This window comes from Pinus tabuliformis, chromosome 2_1 (assembly GCF_031772625.1).
Source record: "Pinus tabuliformis cultivar Carrire ecotype Pingquan chromosome 2_1, CPIR1, whole genome shotgun sequence".
Classification (NCBI taxonomy): Eukaryota; Viridiplantae; Streptophyta; class Pinopsida; order Pinales; family Pinaceae; genus Pinus; species Pinus tabuliformis.
Window position 1 is genome coordinate 413,883,179 of NC_142299.1, and position 12,835 is coordinate 413,896,013.

The 12,835-nt window shown below is 42.0% G+C and overlaps 1 protein-coding gene across 3 annotated transcripts in view; it reads left to right on the forward strand.

Moving 5' to 3' along the window:
* Positions 1-12,835, forward strand: part of LOC149200673 (glutamyl-tRNA(Gln) amidotransferase subunit C, chloroplastic/mitochondrial-like) — a 271,982-nt gene that overhangs the window by 155,386 nt on the left and 103,761 nt on the right. The gene's annotated exons all lie outside the window — the stretch shown is intronic.

A 12,835-nucleotide genomic window follows, 5' to 3' on the forward strand; every position in this document is an offset into this window, starting at 1 on the left:
CAAGTGTGTTCTCCAAACCACATCGAATTTCTTCTAATAATCTCTCGTTGAAGCTTCAACGACCAATATTAAAATACAATTGATGGCTAAGATTAACTAGAAATCGATCCATGTCTTCTTTTAGAAGTTTCTCACCATGACTTAATTAATACCCTTTAATTAATCAGTTTTCCGAAGTTTAGACTTAGGCAACATTAAAAAAATATTAATTATTTTAATTAAGTCATCTCTAGGTGGAATTTCTAGAAACGATTTATGGGTTTTGGAGGATACATGCATTCTAGCCTTTCCACAAAATTTTGTGGCTAGAACACATCCAATGCTACAAAATCTAACAAGTAGAGGGCGAGTGTTTGCAGGGTGTGTTCAACTAGTATAGTAAGGACAAGTGTGTTCTCTGTGTCACTGTTTGCCTTATAAGAAATGAGAATGCTCAGTCCCCATAAATAAAAAGTACTACAACAAAGAAGGGGTTTTCCTACTTGGGTTTCCCAAGAAAAATTATTGTGTTTTGTGTGATTGTGTTTTTATGTGTTTTATTCTGTTGCTTGTCTATTGTTCAGAAAATTCTATGTCTTGGGGAAAGAACATTTAGTTTCAGATTATTCATCTAAATAGTTGTAGTATTTTCATGGAAAATTAACATTGTATTAGAGCAGAGATCAACATAAAGACCAACACCAAGTTGACGAGTGAGGCTGAATGCAAATTAGTCAGGAAGGACAATACTAGAGTTTGAAGGGCAGAGTAGAGCAGTTCCTTGGATAAGCAATAAGCGTTCCTAGGACTAAGGTTAGACCACAATTTAGAGGGAGCTAATCACAATAGTTTTGGGAGATGATGGAGTGGGAGGGTTTATCAGGAATCAAATAGTTCCACCTCGAGATCCCCAACAACTGGCCTAACATACTAAGAATGACACCAAGGTGAAGAGGATCATTCTAGAGGGTGTCAGAGACCAATCTCCATGAGAAGAAGGCAACATATGAGATGTTTAAAGTTATCTTAGATCTATATTAGGGTTCCAGTGATGCCAAGAAACTTGCTCTCAACGAGAAGTTAAGAAGTATCCAGATGAGCAAAGATGAGCTCATCGTTACATATCTTTCAAAGTTCACTCAGGTTCGTGTTGAGCTACGTGGAGTGGGCGAGACAGTAGTAGAAAAAGACCTTGTGAGTCTTGCGATTTTGGGATTCCATAAGTCTTGGTATGGCTTTTACGATGTAGTGAGTGGCAGAGAAAATTTTCCTAGTTGGGAAAGGTTTTGGAGTGATTGCATTCAAGAGGAAATCCGGAGAAGGATGAGATGGTAGATTGATGAAGACAGAGGATGAGGAGAACTTTGCCCTGGCAAGCAAAGGTAGCGTAGCCAAGGGCAAGAAGGACCAAGGAGAGGCTGAGTCTAGTTAGAAGGGCGAGAAGAAGAAGGAACATCTAAGCAAGATCAAGTGCTTCCATTGCCATGCGTTTGGGCACTATGCCACTAAGTATCCCAATCGGAAGAAGGATTCTAGCAAGGATCATGTAGCTGCATTAGCAGATGTATGCATTTTCTTCCCAATTTAAGAAAGATTTCTCATTGATACCTTGCATGGAAAGCTTAGCAGACAATAGTGATTGGTATCGATTTAGGAGCATCCTTCCACATGACCGAGAACAAGAAGTATTTTATCTGCCTGAAGGAGAAGGACATGCAGTTTCAGAGAGAGCTAGGAGATGATGGTATGTATGCAACTAGAGGAGTTGGTACTGTTAGTTTTTAGAGGTAGTTTGGTAATCCTCTTCATCTTAGAGATGTCCTCTATGTTCTAGGCCTTGAGAATAATCTTGTTTCAGTAGCTACCCTTGAGGATAAGAGTTATTATGTCATCTTCAACAGAGGTAAGGTTGATGTCCAACACCTAGCTTCTGGATGTAAGAAGCAGATAGGTTTAAGGAAGAAGAATATTTACTTAATATGGGTTGAGACAGGTGCAGTCTTGAGCAGGAAGGTAGGAAGTGCGTAGAGTAGAGAAGTGATGGTTGAGGAGAGCAGAGATTTGAGAGAGTCCTTAGAGCAAGAGCAAGTTAGAGTACTTGAGAAGAAGCTACTCAAGATGGAGCCTCAACGAATATCTTAATTTGAGTCTCAGCTAGTTGGCAGATGGGATGACCAATAAGATGATGAGGAGCATAGCCCAGGGCGAGTGGAGGCAACCGCTCAATTAGTGACTACCAGTATAGGGAGAGTTCGAGCCAAGTGGGAAGAAAAGTTGTTTAAGGGAAATCATGAGAAAGTTGGATCTTCCAGTATCACCTTGAGCCAGAGGAAACAACCACAAAGATACACAAGGTACATGGCACTTATGACTAAAGTGATAGACTTGCAGAGCATGATTGGAAAGAACAGGTCTTCAGATCATATTCTGCAAAATAAAGTAGGGAAGTCTTCTAGTTCAGAGGGAGCAACTGCAACAATGGAAAACATGGTAGTATTGGAGATAGATCCAGGTGGACAAGGTTCCTCCAGAAGCTCCTTCCTCGCTAAGAGGGAGTGTTGAAAATTGTAGCGAGAGGTGGTCTGGCTCGTGCCTTAGCCAGAAAGACTAAGCTTGTCTTTCCTTTGACCGTGGATGAGTTTGTGGAGATGGAGATTTCATGCGAGGTGTTGAAGGGTCAGTTATGTGGACCTTCAAGTGGCAGTGCGAGTTTGAAATAGGTTGAGCTGGTAGCTTTAGTTTCGATTGAGGCAAGGACGAGTTATAACTCCAAGTTATGATTGGAGACATATCAGTTTGAACTCAGTTAACTTGTGAATGACAATTGCTGTTCTAAATTTGTTAATTGCATAATTTTAGCATGGATTGAACTGATAAAAGGAGGACAAAGGCACAACTTGCATTATTATTGTCTTGCACGTGTTTGTGTGTGAGAGAGTTGCTTGTTGTGGCAATGTATTTTGGAGGAGCCAATACACAGTTTTGTAGAGAACTTCCTTGTTACAGATTTGCACTAGGAAATAGGAGTCAAGCCCTAAGTAGTAAGAAGCCCCTGCACTAGGAAATAGGTAGCCTTTGCGCAAGGAAATTAGGCCTATCTCAACGCAAGGAAGTAGGTGAGTAGAAGTCGAGTGTTTGCAGGGTGTGTCCAACGAGTATAGTGAGGACTGTGAAATTTTTTGAATCTACACATCAGAAATCCTACTGCAATCACTGGTTTATCATCTCCTACTTGTTATTACATTCAACATGTTATTTAATTTATAAACAGTGCTAAAAAGCACTACTGCAGACTACACTGACATACAGATCATAAACTAAAAATATATGAGACAAACACACAAGGGACACCTTTATTTTTGGACAACATGTCCTCGGAAAAACCCAATGCAGGAAAACCAGTGCAACATATAGAGGGTTTGTATTATTAAGCAAGTAGAATCTGAGTACAACAAGTTGCCTCTCACACCGGCTAACCTTTTAGAGAAATCACGACAACAAGAAATACATATGAGGGTTTACCTCGTTCTCCAAGTCACAATTGATCCACTGAGTGGCTTGACTCCGACAAACAATGTGAAATCCTAGCGCAATCATTTGCTCGGGCTAGCATCTTGCCTCTAGGAGATTGCGTCACCTCTTCTGCTGGATCGATTTCTTGGAGAAAGACTGCTGTTCAGCCCTCCCAACTTAGAACCTCGCTTCTCCAACAAAATCTCGAACTTCTGACGAATATCTTGCATTGCCACTGCAAGAGACCCTCTTGGCTTGCGTCAGCACTGCGTGAGCCCCTTCCTGGGCTGCGTAGGCCTCTGCGCTGCCTCTCTACCCGGTACTCTTTGGCTCAGAACTCCTTTTCGATCCAAATCTCTGCTTCTGCCCCTCTCACTGCAACTTAGATCACTAGTTCGATTTTCTCAGCGAACCACACCCCAGAAAAATCGAACTGATTTGATCACTTGGTGTATCTCCAACTGTTCCTCAAGCCTCCTCTTATACTTTTCCTGTTGATGAATCAACGACCGATATTAAGTTCCTAATGAACGACTAAGATTAAAACAGACTTGATCCTCGTCTCGTAGAAGCTTCTTACCCATATTTTTATTAATACCCATTAATATTTTTATTTTCCTAAATTTAGACTTAGGAACCTCATTAAAAATATTAGTTATTTTAATAACTCACAATCCAGGTGGAATTTCTCCAAAAGATTTATGGATCTTGGAGGTTTTATGTATTCTAGCCCCTCCACAAAATTTTGGAGCAAGAGCACATCCGATGCTACACAAAATCAACACTCCCTCTTAGCGAGGAATGTGATCTAACAATACTCCCCAATAGAAGCATCACACTGATCCATGACGTCGGTCCTCTGTGCTGCCGATTCTTGGCTTGCTGCCCTTCATCCACTGCATTGCTGCATCCTGTACCGTTGCCCATGATACTACCACTGTCACTGCTACATCTGTAATGCAGCTCCCTCTCAATATGCTGCATCATGCTGCGCATAGCACTGCCACTGCGAACCGCTGCATTGCAACTCAGTTGCTGAGAAGTAAGCCATTGAAAAAGTCACCCAACAGCTGACATGCTGGTCAGTCTAGATACCCCGTGATGCTGAAGCTACCTCTGCTGCTAATCTGTGCTGACCCTCTGATGCTACTGCGCTACTATTGTATCTTCTCTGTGCCTCCCGCACTGCTTAACACTCTACTGTGCTGCTTCAGACATTGGCACTCTAGCTTTGCCATGGTCGCTCCATCATCCCTCGCACCAATTGACTCCTGTCATTCTGCTACTGTCATTAAGGGCTCCTGTAGCTGTATGTGATCCAAGAGTTTGGGCACCTCAAGGATCCTGCCTTATTGTGTAGTCCTCTCGACTACAGCTCTATGTCGCCCCACCTCTTCTTCAGAGGTGCATGAGCACTCATGGCACAATCCTCGTCATCATCTTCCTTGTTAGCTTTCGCTGGAGCAACGTTCGAGTCAAACTTATCTTCCTTGCCCTTCTTTCGAGGGCACTGAGTGGCGAAATGTCCCAGTTCCCCACACTTGAAGCATCTGACTTTGGTTATGTCTTTCTTTTTCCTCTTCTGCTGCCGTGGCTGTCTCGCTGATGCGAGCGCTGCATCCTCCTCTTCCTCCTTCTTGACTCTGACTCCTTTACTGCTACTTCCTTCCTTGGTTAGCCTCCTGATCTCTTACTGTCGAAGAGCTGCCCACATCTCCTCCCAACTAGGGAGAGAAGCTCTGTCTAAGATACTCTGGACAAATGTCTCCTAGTCTTCGGTGACTGCATTCAGGGCAGTCCTGATCATGAACTTAGGATCTGGTGTAGACTCCATGGAAGTCAGCTAGTCTCGAATCCCTTGCAACCTAAGGAGGAAGGGATCGATCTCTTCTCCCTTCTGCATCTGGTACTGTCTCAGTTGATTCTCCAATAGCATCTTCCATTGAACGGAAGTCCCCTGGTATAAGGTGGTCAACATCTCCCACATCTCCCTTGCTGTTTCCTTCTCAGCAATGTGTGTGTGGGACCATATGATCTTTGACCCCGTCTAGAATCATGCATTTAGCCTTCGCTTAAGCCTCCTTGTATTTCTTGAGAGGATCAACATTGACCGATACAACTAACACTTTCAGGGCATAGTCCTTGATGCGATTCTTGTCCAAGACTTCCAGGATCTTGGCCTTCTAGATAACAAAGTTGGATGCTTCATCCAATTTGTCCTGATCCCTCATTCCATTGACTGCCATCTCTTCTCAAACAAATGTAGGACTGGTTCTCTTCTCCCTCTCCTGCTGCTACTCCAGCAAGACTCGGATCTGGATTTCTTCGGTGCTAGAAATCCTCTAAGGAACAAGCTCATCTAGACTCGCTCTAAGTCTTGATATCCTTTACGGAAATCTTCCTGCCAAATGTCGAATCACTCCTCTCCAATCCTCCTTTGCTGCTACTCAACAACCTGGATCTAGATTTCTTTGGCAAGAAATCTACTAAGGCAGTGACTCCCTCTACCTCGACTTTGTCTCTTTAGACACTATTCTGCACCAACAACAACAATGTCCCACCAGCTCCTCAGATCGAATCTGCACTGCTCCTCCAGCCCCAACCACTGACTGATTTGAGCCTCTCAGGCTCTGCGCTGGCCCAGAGAGTTGATGTAGTCACTGCGTGAGCTCCTCTCGGATATTGCGTCACCCTCTCCGCTTCTGTGTTGGCCTAGATAGCTAACGCAGTTACTGCGTGGGCTCCTCCCAGCTATTGCATCACCCTCACCTGGATCAGAATGATGATGCAGGCACTACGTGAGCCTTTGCGTCACTTCTTCTGCACTGCATCACTCTCCCTTTGCGTCTCTGGCTCTGGAACAACGCTGTCACTCGGGACAACTGCCTCTCTACAACAGATTTGCTGGATCTCCTAGCTGATGGCTTCAGTGTCATATGATCTACAATGCTCTGATACCATGTGAAAATTTCTGAATCTACACATTCGAAATCCTACTGCAATCATTGGTTTATCATCTCCTACTTGTTATTACATTCAACACGTCATTTAATTTATAAACAGTGATGAAAAACACTACTGCAGACTACACTAACATACATATTATAAACTGAAAATATATGAGACAAACACGCAAGGGACACTGTTATTTACAACACGTCCCCGGAAAAACCCAATGCGGGAAAACTGGTGCAGCATATAGAGGGTTTGTATTATTAAGCAAGCAGAATCTGAGTACAACAGGTTGCCTCTCACACCGGCTAACCTTTTAGAGAAATCACGAGAGCAAGAAATACATATGAGGGTTTACCTCGTTCTCCAAGTCACAACTGATCCAGTGAGTGGCTCGACTTCGACAAACACTGAGAAATCCCAGCACAATCACTGCTTGGGCCAACGTCTTGGCCCTAGGAGACTGTGTCACCCCTTCTATTGGATCGGTTCGCTGGAGGAAGACTGTTGTTTAGCCCTCCCGGCTCAGAACCTCTCTTCTCCAACAAAATCTCAAACTTCTGCCAAATATCCTGCACTGCCACTGCAAGAGACCCTCTTGGCTTGCGTCAGCACTGCATGAGCCCCTTCTTGGGTTGCCTAGGCCTCTGCGCTGCCTCTTTGATGCTACTGTTGCCTCTTTGCTTGGTACTCTTTGGCTTGGAACTCCTTTCCGATCCAAATCTCTGCTTTTTCCCCTCTCATTGCAACTTAGATCACTAGTTCGATTTTCTCAGCAAACCACGCCCCAGAAAAATCAAACTAATTTGATCACTTGGTGTATCTCCAACTGTCCTTCAAGCCTCCTCTTATACTTTTTTTGTTGATGAATCAACGACTGAGATTAAGTCCCTAATCAACGACTAAGATTAAAACAGAGTTGATCCTCGTCTCTTAGAAGCTTCTCACCCATATTTTTATTAATACCTATTAATATTTTTATTTTCCTAAGTTTAGACTTAGGAACCCCAATTTTTTTTAATTATATTAATAACTCACAATCTGGGTGGAATTTCTCCAAAGATTTCTGGGTCTTGGAGATCTTATGTATTCTAGCCTCTCCACAAAATTTTGGAGCTAGAGCACATCCAATGCTACCCAAAATCAACAAGGACAAGTTTGTTCTCTGGGTCACTATTTGCCTTTTAAGAAATCAGATTGCTCAGTCTCTATAAATATAAAATGCTACAACAAAGGGGTTTTCCCAATTGGGTTTCCCAAGAAAAATTAGTTTCTTTTGTGTGATTGTGTTTTTATCTCTGCGTTTTATTCCACCACTTATCTATTGTTAAGAAAATTTTGTGTCTTAGTGAAAGAACATTTAGTTTCAGGTTATTGATGTAAGTAATTACAGAATTTTTGTGGAAAATTAACATGGTATTAGAGCAGAGATCAACATAAAGATCAATGCCAAGTTGACTAGTGAGGCTGAGCGCAAATTAGTTAGGAAGGACAATGCTAGAGTTTGAAGAGCAGAGCAGAGCAGAGCAATTCCTTGGATAAGCAATATGGTGTTCCTAGGTATAAGGTCAAATCGTAGTTTAGAGGGAGCCTCAAATTTCTGTGCTTGGAAGGAGCGAATCACAATAGTGTTGGAAGATAATGGGGTGGGAGAGTTTATCGTTAATTAAATAGTTCCACCTCAAGATCCTCGACAATTGGCCCAACATAAGAATGACATCAAGGCGAAGAGGACCATTCTAGAGCGGGTCAGAGACCATATTATTCCTCATCTCCATATTTTAGATCTGTATCAGGGTTCCAATGATGCAAGGAAGTTGGCTCTCAAAGAGAAGCTAAGAAGTATCAGGATGAGCAAAGATGAGCCCATCATCACATATCTTTCAAAGTTCACTCAGGTTCGGGATGAGGTAGGTGGTGTGGGCAAGATAGTAGCAGAAAATGACCTTGTGAGTCTTGCGCTTCTGGGACTCCATAAGTATTGGTATGGCTTCTAGGATGTAGTGAGTGGCAGAGAAAATTTTCCCAGTTGGGAAAGGTTTTGGAGTGATTTCATTCAAGAGGAATTCCGGAGAGGGACGAGAGATGGTAGATTGATGAAGAGAGAGGATGAGGAGAAATTTGCCCTAGCACACAAAGGCAACAGAGCCAAGGGAAAGAAGGGCCAAGGAGAGGCCGAGTCCAGTTAGAAGGGTGAGAAGAAGAAGAAGGATCTAAGCAAGATCAAGTGCTTCCATTGCCATGAGTTTGGGCACTATGCCACTAAGTGTCCTAATCAGAAGGAGGATTCCAGTAAGGATCATGTAGCTTCATCATCAGAGGTAGATGTGTTTTCTACCCAGTTCGAGAAAGTTTTCTCATTGATAGCTTGAATGGCAAGCTTAGCAGACAACAACGATTAGTATATTGATTCAGGAGCATCCTTCCACATGACCAGGAACAAGAATTATTTCATCTAACTGAAGGAGAAGGACATGCAGTTTCAAATAGAGCTAAGAGATGATGCTATGTATGCAACTAGAGGAGTTGGTACTATCAGTTTTCAGAGGGAGTCAAGTAATCCTCTTCATCTCAAAGATGTCCTCTATGTTCCAGGCCTTACGCAAAATCTTGTTTCGGTAGCTACCCTTGAGGACAAGGGTTATGATGTCATCTTCAATAGAGGTAAGGCTTACCTCTAACACCTAGCTTCTAGATGTAAGAAGCAGATAGGTGTAAGGAAGAAGAATTTGTACTTACTATAGGTTGATATAGGTGTAAACTTGAGAAGGATGGCAAGAAGTGCATAGAGTGGAGAAGTGATGGTTGAGGAGAGCAGAGCTTTGAGAGACTCCTTAGAGCAAGAGTAGGTTAGAGTACTTGAGAAGAAGCTACTCAAGATGGAGCCTAAACCAGTACCTCAGTTTGAGTCTCGGCTAGTTGGCAGATGGGTCGACTAGCAGGATGATGAGGAGCAGAGCCCAATGTTAACAAAGGCAACCACTCAGTCAGTGACTCCCAGTATAGGGAGAGTTCGAGTCAAGTGTGAAAATTTACTTGAAATGCAGCAATTGGAATTTATTCTTCTAATTGATTAAATTATGCAGTTTATTTTGTTGTTGCAAAATAATAAATAAGTCACACTGCAATTTCTTCACAATAAAAACATTGTGGAAAATAAATTGGAACAGAGAAAATATATGCACACACAATAAAATGACACAGTTATTTTCGGCCAAATGTCCTCAGAAAAACCCAATGTGGTAAAACCGGTGCAACAGATGATGGTTTTATTATTATTATGCAACAATGAAATTTCTGAGTACAATCTGGATGCCATACTATCATTCCTCAACAAAATAATTTGGCCAAAAATTATTGGGGGAATTTTTTTCTTCTCCACAAGCAATCCTGCAACCAACTATTGCTCAGAAATTGGCTTCAGAATACCTCAGCGCAGGCTTCTGTGCAACTTGTAACTTGCACTGCCAGAAACTACCTCTGAATTAGACGTTTTGCCTATTTCTGCTACTTGAAGTGATTCTCCCGCCCTCTAGAAAATTATCCCGACCTCCAACACTTGAATCGACCCCCTCCTCAATCAAATTGAATTGCCCTTTGAAGTTGTTTGCGCAGTCCCTGCGTAGCCTCTAGTGGAATAACTCAGTCTCTTGCTGTTGCGTCTCCGAAGTTGAAACTCCTCCGAAATTCACTTCTGCTGCTCCCTCTCACTCCTCCATCCCTTCTGGCTAGAACTCTTCTTCCCTGCTCGACCTCTGTGGCTGGATAACTCGATTTGCCAAGGAACTTGGCCTCACAAGTGTGTCATCTCCATCCCCTTCGAGTTTCTCTTATAATCTCTTTGTTGGTGAACCAACGACCATGATTAGATCCCCATCAACGATTAAGATCATCTCAAACTCAATTTGTGTGAGTTTCTAGAGAATTCTCACATTTCTCAATTAATTGTTGTTAATTAATCACTTTTCCTAAGTTAGACTTGGGAAATATTTAATTATTGATCAATTAACTTAATTGAGCCGTCTCTAGGTGTTTTCTCCCAAAACTTTTCTGGGTTCTGGGGATGTTGTGTTTCTTATCCTCTCCGACCAAAGTTGAGACTAGAACACCTGTCCGATGCTAAAAAAACTAACACCAAGTGGGTAGAAGAGTTGTTTAAGGGAGATAAGGAGAAACTTGGATCTTCCAGTATCACCTTCAGCCAGAGGAAGTAACCACAAAGATACACGAGTTACATGGCACTTATGTTTAAAGTGGTAGACTCGCAGAGCATGGTGGAAAGAGCGGGTCTTCAGATCAAATTCCACAGAAGAAAGTAGGGAAGCCTTCTAGTTCAGAGGGAGCAGCTGCAACAGCAGAGAACGTGGTAGTGTTGGAGACAGATCTAAGTGGATGAGGTTCCTCCATAAGTACCTTCCTTGCTAAGAGGGAGTGTTGAAAAATGTAGCAAGAGAAGGTCTTCTAGCTTGTTCCTTAGCCAGATTAACCAAGCTTGTCTTTCCTTTGACCATGGACGAGTTTGTGGAGATGGAGATTTCATGTGAGGTGTTGAAGGGTCAGTTATGTGGACCTTCAAGTGGCAGTTCGAGTTTGGAATAGGGCAAGCTGGGAGATGTAGTTTCGATTCAGGCAAAGACAAGCAATAACTCCAAGTTATGATTGGAGGGAGATCAATTCGAACTCATTTAACTTGTCAATCACTACTGCTGTTCTAAATATGCTAATTGCCTAATTTTACCATGGATTGAACTGATAAAAGGAGGACGGAGGCACAACCTGTATTGTTACTGTCTTGCACGAGTTTGTGTGTGAGAGAGTTCCTTGTTGTGGCAGTGTATTTTGGAGGAGCCAGTACGCAGTTTGTAGAGAGCTTCCTTGTTGCAGATTTGCGCTAGGAAATAGGAGTCGAGCCCTAAGTAATAGGGAGCCCCCTGTGCTAGGAAATAGGCAGCTTGTGTGCAAGGAACTTGGGCCTATCTCAGCGCAAGGAAGTAGGTGAGTAGAGGTTGAGTGTTTGCAGGGTATGTCCAACTAGTATAGTGAGGACAAGTGTGTTCTCTGGGTCACTGTTTGCCTTGTAGGAAATCAGATTGCTCAGTCTCTATAAATAAAAAATACTACAACAAAGAAGGGGTTTTCCTAGTTGGGTTTCCCAAGCAAAATTATTGTGTCTTTTGTGTGACTGTGTTTTTATCTCTACGTTTTATTCCGCTGCTTATCTATTGTTAAGAAAATTCTGTGCCTTGGTGAAAGAATGTTTAGTTTCAGATTGTTCATCTAAGCTGTTGTGGGATTTTTGTGGAAAATTAACAGATGAATGCTTGGGATGGAGCATCAGAGCTCTACTAACTTTTTATTTGGATTGCTAGTTCCTTTGCATAGAGGAACTGATTTGCTTACAACATCATCAAATTCCTTAAGGAAGCTAACGTAGTGCATAATTCCTTCTTTGGTATTGTGACACTTGAGTATGTGAAGTGAGCAACAACACAATGTGATATCAATCCGGAGGAGGCTAACAGATAGATGATGAGAGTGTAGACACTAGAGTTGCAACAGGGGTCACCATTGAGCATCTTTGGAAAGTCAAAGATGCGTGAGACTGACATTGATGGTCACATTCGTAACAATGATGTCAAAACATTATTGTATTGTATGGAAGCAAAACATGGAGCAAAGGTTGTTTTAGCCCAGAAAGTGACTTGCTTCTTGTATGCCTTTTGTTTTAATTATTGTATCTTTTATGTTGTATTTAAGATCATATAATTTTAAAATTCATGATATAAATCTCCATGTTGTATCTACTATCTAAAGCTACAAATTTAAAATAGTGTCTCAATTTTTTCGATTATGTTAGATGGTGATGCGTGGATGTATCATCTAGACTACCGTGTTTGGATTTCAAATAGTGTACACTGTAATTGGATATTGCATTTTGTTGATTGATGGTCTCGTGATTTATGAATAATATATATATTTTTTAATAATTTCTATATTTGTGGAGGTCATCTACGTCTTGTCCATTTCTGCCCATTCTACCGTCCCTTGGAATTCTGGGGTCTCTCTATCCATCCCTGAAACTTATGCCCTCATCACCCAATTTTCCCCTTCCCTAATCCTTGGCAAAACATAGGTATACATGCCAATCAATGATCACTATGACTATTTACTTTGCCTTTGTGCTTGTGTTTCAGAGGTAGAGAGCTAGGATACTTGTATCAGTGATAACCATCCCTTACTTTCACTCTCAATCAGAGGCGATCTCAAGACATAGTGGGTGTGCATCAAACAACTCATATACAATAATTTGAGAGTTTTTTCACATATATTGTAGGATATAGGAGAGTATGTGTGCATGAACTCTCTTTCTTCACTTTTCTTCAGTTGGTGA